Here is a 6,051-nt window from a genome sequence, read left to right on the forward strand (position 1 = left end):
GGAGTTGAAGGAAGGAGTAGGAGGGGGTAAAATGCTATAAATATAGTGCTGAAGTATGAAATTCTCAAAAATTTCTCTTATCCAGGATTAACTTGTTTTAGGAATCATATAACTCATCACACTCTAGTTGCTGAAGACAGTTTGGAATTATAAAGAAGTAGAACAAAGTCTGAAGCTGCACTTGAAATACTACCTCCTATCATAGCTGTTTGATGTGGAGTTTGCAATTAAACAAGTATAAATGATTATGACAATATCATCAATATAATGTCTCTTTTTTATCATTAAACATTGTCACTTTTATTACCAAAGTTCTTAGGTTTTCTTTAGACACAGATTAGAGACTCAATCACAATATTTTGCAATTATTATCTTTTTATATTTTATTTATTCTTTTAAAATGTTTTTTATTTATTATTTTCATTTTATGTGTATGAATGTATTGTATTGCTTGCATGGATGTGAGTGCACCGTGTCATGCAATGCCGTGGAGGTCAGAAGGGAGCTTTGGATTCCCCTGGAACTGGAGTTAAAGATGGTTCATAGCCTCCACGTGGGTGCTGGGAACAAACCCACGTCCTCTGCAAGAGCAGCCAGTGCTCTTGACCGCTGAGCCATCTCTGCATCCCTGCAATTATTGTTATCTTTTTTAAAAGTTATGTATGTGAATATTAGCCTGCATATATGTATGTGCACCACAAGCATCCAATGCCTGACAAGGCAAAAGAAGGAGTCAGATACCCTGGAACTGGAGTTACAGATGGGTGTGAGCTGCCATGTCGGTACTAGGAAACAAGCTCAGGTTCTTTACAAGAGCAGCAACTTCTCTTAACCATTGAGCCATCTTTCCATCCCCAATTATTTTTATCTTCTACATGAATGTTTTCTTTGCTTCCTTTGCTAGACATATAGGTATAGTAACTCTAAGTTATTCTCATGTTGGTAGTGACTGACACATAGCATGTTTTCAATACATGTTGAATAAAAGGAAGTATTAAAATGTCATTTTCAATACTGAATTTCATATAGCCACCTCAGAAGAGTATACAAAGATACTTTCCATTCCTCTTGATTTTGTATCCCTCTTCATGCAATAATGAACAGTAGAGTTTTTTTCATGAAATGGTTGAGGGAAAAGAAATGAGATCTATTGTTCACAGTGACTTGCCATTTAGGGTGCAATATTTGGTGATGTGTGGCATATGTCTCTTGCTAAATGACAGGAGAATCACAGGCTGGTTTCTCAAATCAACTTCACAAATAAGCTGCAGAAATTGAAGTGTGACAGAAACCATCCCTTTCTCAGAATGGCATATGTTCCATTCTCACCGTGCAGATCCTCTCCCCCCAGTCCTGAGTGTCTTAAGTTCACACTGAGAAGAAAGAGAGAAAGAGAGAAAGAAAGAGAGAGAGAGAGAGAGAGAGAGAGAGAGATTTACTTTTGCTGCCTTTGTAAAGAGGAAAAAAGAAAATGCCACTTAGGTCATGTAGCACCCCCAATTTTATGCTAAAATGCTGTTTGAAGTCTAGTAAGTCTTTATCATAGAATTATCTGTATGTAAATACAACCATATTATTGTGATAAACAGCAAATTCTATTTGGCAGGCTGAGAAAAAATACAAAAGAAGTACATCAATTACCTAGAAAATGAAAAAAGAAATAGTTGTTTTGGAAACACAATTAATATTTACTGAACAGTAACATCCACAGCAGACAATGGCCTTTGGCATTCAATTTCAACACTTTTCAGTCTATCACTGTTTTAAAAGGAATAATTTCGGAACATAAATTCAGAAGCTTTTGCTTCTTAAAAACATTTCTACAGGGGCTGGAGAGATGGCTCAGCTGTTGAGAGTACTGGCTGCTCTTGCAGAGGACCTGAGTTTGAGTTCTAGCACCCAGTGGCAAGTAACAACTGTCTGTAACTCCAGTTCCAGGGAGTCGGATGTGCAGTGCCCTTGTCTTACCTCTGAGTGCACTACGCAATACAGGTACACTTATATACATGCAGACAATACACTTATACATATAAAATAAATATAAGAAATGAAATGTTTAAAAAAAAAACATGTCTCAGGTGGGGAGGCAGGAAGACTGTGTCTTAAGGTCCCTAGGACTGGTCAACATGAAGATAATAAGATACTGTAGATATCCTATTGCTCAGCATTAAATGGGCCAGCTATATGAGAACTTTCTCTCCATTTCTCATGGATCCTCTTAGAAGAGGGAGTGGAAAGATTCCAAGAGCCAGAGGCAGTGGATGACTACAAGGAAATGGTATTTTTCAGACAGGAGTACATTTGCACATATGAACTCACAACAGTTGTGACAGCCTGCCCAAGACCTGTGTAAACTCCAGTCAGACATTACTCCAGCATGGAGGGTGGAGGTAGGAATCAACTTCTGCCACTAGCTGAGAAGCTGTTGGCATTTGATAGCAGCTAAGAAGGGAAAGAGAATTTCCCCCAAGTGTGTGACCCCTGGTAGGTGAGCCATGCTTCAAGGTAGGGTCCACACCCTATTTAGACAACACAAATTGAACTCCATGGCAGGAGGGCATAGCTGGGTGTAAAGGAAGGTGTGGGTGGATCTAGAGGTGTTGAGGGTGGATCTAGAGGTGTTGAGAGGGGGTAATATGATTAAAATGCATTGTGTGAATTCTCAAAGATTTAACCAAGTATTTTAAGAACATGTTTCATAGTTGTCTGATGCCTTCTGCAATCCAAACTAGGCTGGAATATAAGGCTTATTATTACTTATATCCAGCCTTTCTAAATTTCAAAGAGCAGAAACCTCAATACACACAAGAACACATTCCATTTGCGATTTTTACACCTGATCCTGCTCTGTGTGTAGCCTGAGGGTTCACTGACTTTCTGATGTTCTTAACAATGAGTCAGATGGACTTCCCCCTTCCTGACTGTCACTTCTCATCTTTATTCTTCAAGGTGTGGTTCAAATTATACATTCTTTAAAATTATTTACTCATCAGTAAATACTTCACTTACCCTTCAAGAAATCATACCTGAGAGCACATTTGATGAATGTCTTCTTATGACTGCTTCTTAGCTTCTCACGCCAAAGTCATTCTTTGCCATTTATCCAGTACCTTCTAAGGTTAAGTTTAAATGAAGACATTTCTGCTTGATGCTGGACTTTTTCATGTAAAAAGTTTGGTCAGAAATTCCTCATTGGCCTCTCTTAGAGAATTACAGCTGCTGTTAATTTGAGATATTTATATAATCAGATTTTCCTTTTACATGTATACTACTGTGCCCTTCCCATTATCTTTAAAAGTCACTTTGTTCTACATATTAGTTGCATATGTACCTTTGGTTTTATAAATCGTTGTCAGGGGCTAGGATTGGTGCAACATTCCAGTGACATTTAGAATGAAAACCAATACTTTCACCATTGCCTCCACTGTGAAACATAATATGCCTCTTGGTTTCCCTGGTTGTCTTCTATGTCCTTACCACAGGCCTTACACTCCTCACACAGGCCAGGCATGTTTATGACTTAGGGCCTTTAAGTTTACAACTCTACAGGAACACTCTCCCCATTATTTTATAATCTCATACATATCTTATACTCCAGTCTCCATTTTATACTTCTATCAAGTGTATATATAAAGTTTCTTTGGCTCATAAAATAATCGCTCTCACTCTGTCCTCAGCGTTGTTTGTCTCCATCCCGTGTAAATTTTGTATCTGCTTACCTGACTCTTGCCTTCTTTATGGAATGCATCCTTCATTTGCGTGATTGTGTCTTCATGTCTTGTAACCTGCTGCATGTCAAAAACCTGAACAACATGCCAGTCAGCACAAAAATGCATGAGGCTTTGAAATTCTTTCTGCCAGCCATCCTAAAGAATAAATAAATGGACGTATCATGTTATATGTTGGGGACAACCTGGGAGTGTAAATGCCAATAGCATGTTTTCTGTACTTTATGACTGTAAAACATGTTTTATTATTTAATTGTATGGAAATTCACAAATTGCTTAGGAGTGTCCAATTACTAAGACAAGGACGTTTGACTTTAGTTTGGGTTTGTCTGTTTCTAAATTACTCATAAAACCATGATTAACAAGAGCCTGGAATTAGATTGGAAAAGATCTGATTTTGGATATTTACTAACTGGCTATCCATATTTTAGGGGTGTTATAAGTTTGAGCAAGGTTTTCATCTTTCAGTTATCTCCTTTTCCATTGTAAAGGAAGAATGACATCTACATTACATAATTATTCTGATGATTGTGAAGGATCTTAGTTTTAAAACGTTGGAAATTATTTTTAAAATGTCTTACTGGTGACTAAAAATTGCTTAGTGGTCAAAATACTAGCTGCATAAAAGCTTTACATCATTCTTGTAAATGCCAAGTGGGTGTGGTGTCAGGCTTGTAAACTGAGCATTCGGGGAATGGATACATGTAATCCTCAGAGCAACATTTTTGCGTAGACTAGTGAATATCTGAGCTCCAGCTTCAGTGAGAGATGCTGTTCTTCTGTGTATAAGGTGACAAGCAATTGCAGAAAATACCTGAAGTCAGTCTCTGGATTCTATATGCACCCACACATATGTGCACATGCACCTACTCCTATGCACGTTTGCCAAAATATGAGAACACAAATACACATATGCACGCACACAACACACAAATACACATTAAGAAAATCAAACCAAAGTACTCTGTGAGTGTGTGTGTGTGTGTGTGTGTGTGTGTGTGTGTGTATGTGTGTGTGTGTTCAACTGGACAAAGGCATGAAACACAGGAGCAAAAATAAATTCTCTCTTGCAACCCAGAACTCATTGTTCAGTGTCAGTTTTGATACATACAAGACAATATGACAATCAGCTCAAAGTGATAGTGTTGATAGAAAAGAGGTTACATAGGAATGTGCCTATAGGCGTGGGGCACAGGCAGGCAGCCCAGGGTGTACTGACTCCCAAGAGACTCCATGCGTACAATGTACCATGTGAGGAACCTTATGGCACAAGATAAATATTTACCTGACCACAGACACTTCTGTGCGATCTCAAACTTCTGAACTCAGGTCTTGGCAAGTAAGAAAATAATTGGAGAGCCAAGATGATGATGCAGCAAGAGCAAAGGCAGTAATGATGACTCAGCACAAGGACTTAAACATGACTTGATTACATTAAGAATCACAGTATTTCCATATTGATCTCAAAGTTCTGAACTCAGGTCTTGACGGGGAAGTGGGGAGTAATTGGAGAGCCAATATGTTGGAGCCATGGTGGCCTAGCCACTCACACAAACTGGCAGGGGCCTTCTGTCCATTTCCTCCATTCTATGTTGGTTTTTGTTTCATTTGAGTTTGCATGGGTCTTGTGCATACTGTCTCCATTGCTGTAAGTTCATATGAACAAGTCCCTAGAAACCTAGGGACTGTTTCCTATTGGTCATGTACCACCCTAGGCTATTACAGTCTTTCTCTTCCCACTTCCCTAGTGGTCCCTGAGCCCTGTGTTGATGAGGTTTAATAGATTCCTATCCCAAGACATAAACACTGCAGTATCTTATTCTCTACACTTTGGCCAGTTTTGGCTTTCTGTGTCCATCACCCTCTGTTGCATGAGGAAGCTTCACTTGTGAGAGATGAGAAATGCATGAGTATTCTCTGTATCCCCTGTTCCACCATGTACTGGGAGCCTTGTGCATTGAGGTTACATTGTAGATATGTCAATTAGGGCAGGGCATCTCACAGACACTTGTTCTCTGTGTGTAACCAGTTTTAGAATTCTGTAATAGACTTCATCTATTGCACAATGTAGCTTCTTTGATGAGTGGTGACTGGTATACTTGTTTGTAAATATAAGGATATATATTTTTCATGCCACACGGAATTACATTTGTCTAGGGATGTGACAGACACAGGGTTTTTCTCTAGGCTCCATGACTTCTCCAGTCATGTGTATTTGATTATGTTTATGGGGCCACATAAAAGTTCCCTCTCATTGAGAAAGATTCTTGAATTGATAAATTTTCTCTTAAACTAAAAAAAAGTAAAGAGAGCCAATTGTGAT

At 38.7% G+C, this 6,051-nt stretch overlaps 1 non-coding gene across 1 annotated transcript; it reads left to right on the forward strand.

Annotated features, from left to right (window-relative positions):
• The first annotated feature begins 4,727 nt into the window (after positions 1-4,727).
• Positions 4,728-4,852, forward strand: LOC115072233. The gene has a single exon (XR_003851300.1). It is a non-coding gene; the product is annotated as a small nucleolar RNA SNORA40 (small nucleolar RNA).
• The last annotated feature ends 1,199 nt before the right edge of the window (positions 4,853-6,051 follow it).

This window comes from Nannospalax galili, unplaced genomic scaffold, assembly GCF_000622305.1.
Source record: "Nannospalax galili isolate Female #2095 unplaced genomic scaffold, S.galili_v1.0 scaffold278, whole genome shotgun sequence".
Taxonomy (NCBI): Eukaryota; Metazoa; Chordata; class Mammalia; order Rodentia; family Spalacidae; genus Nannospalax; species Nannospalax galili.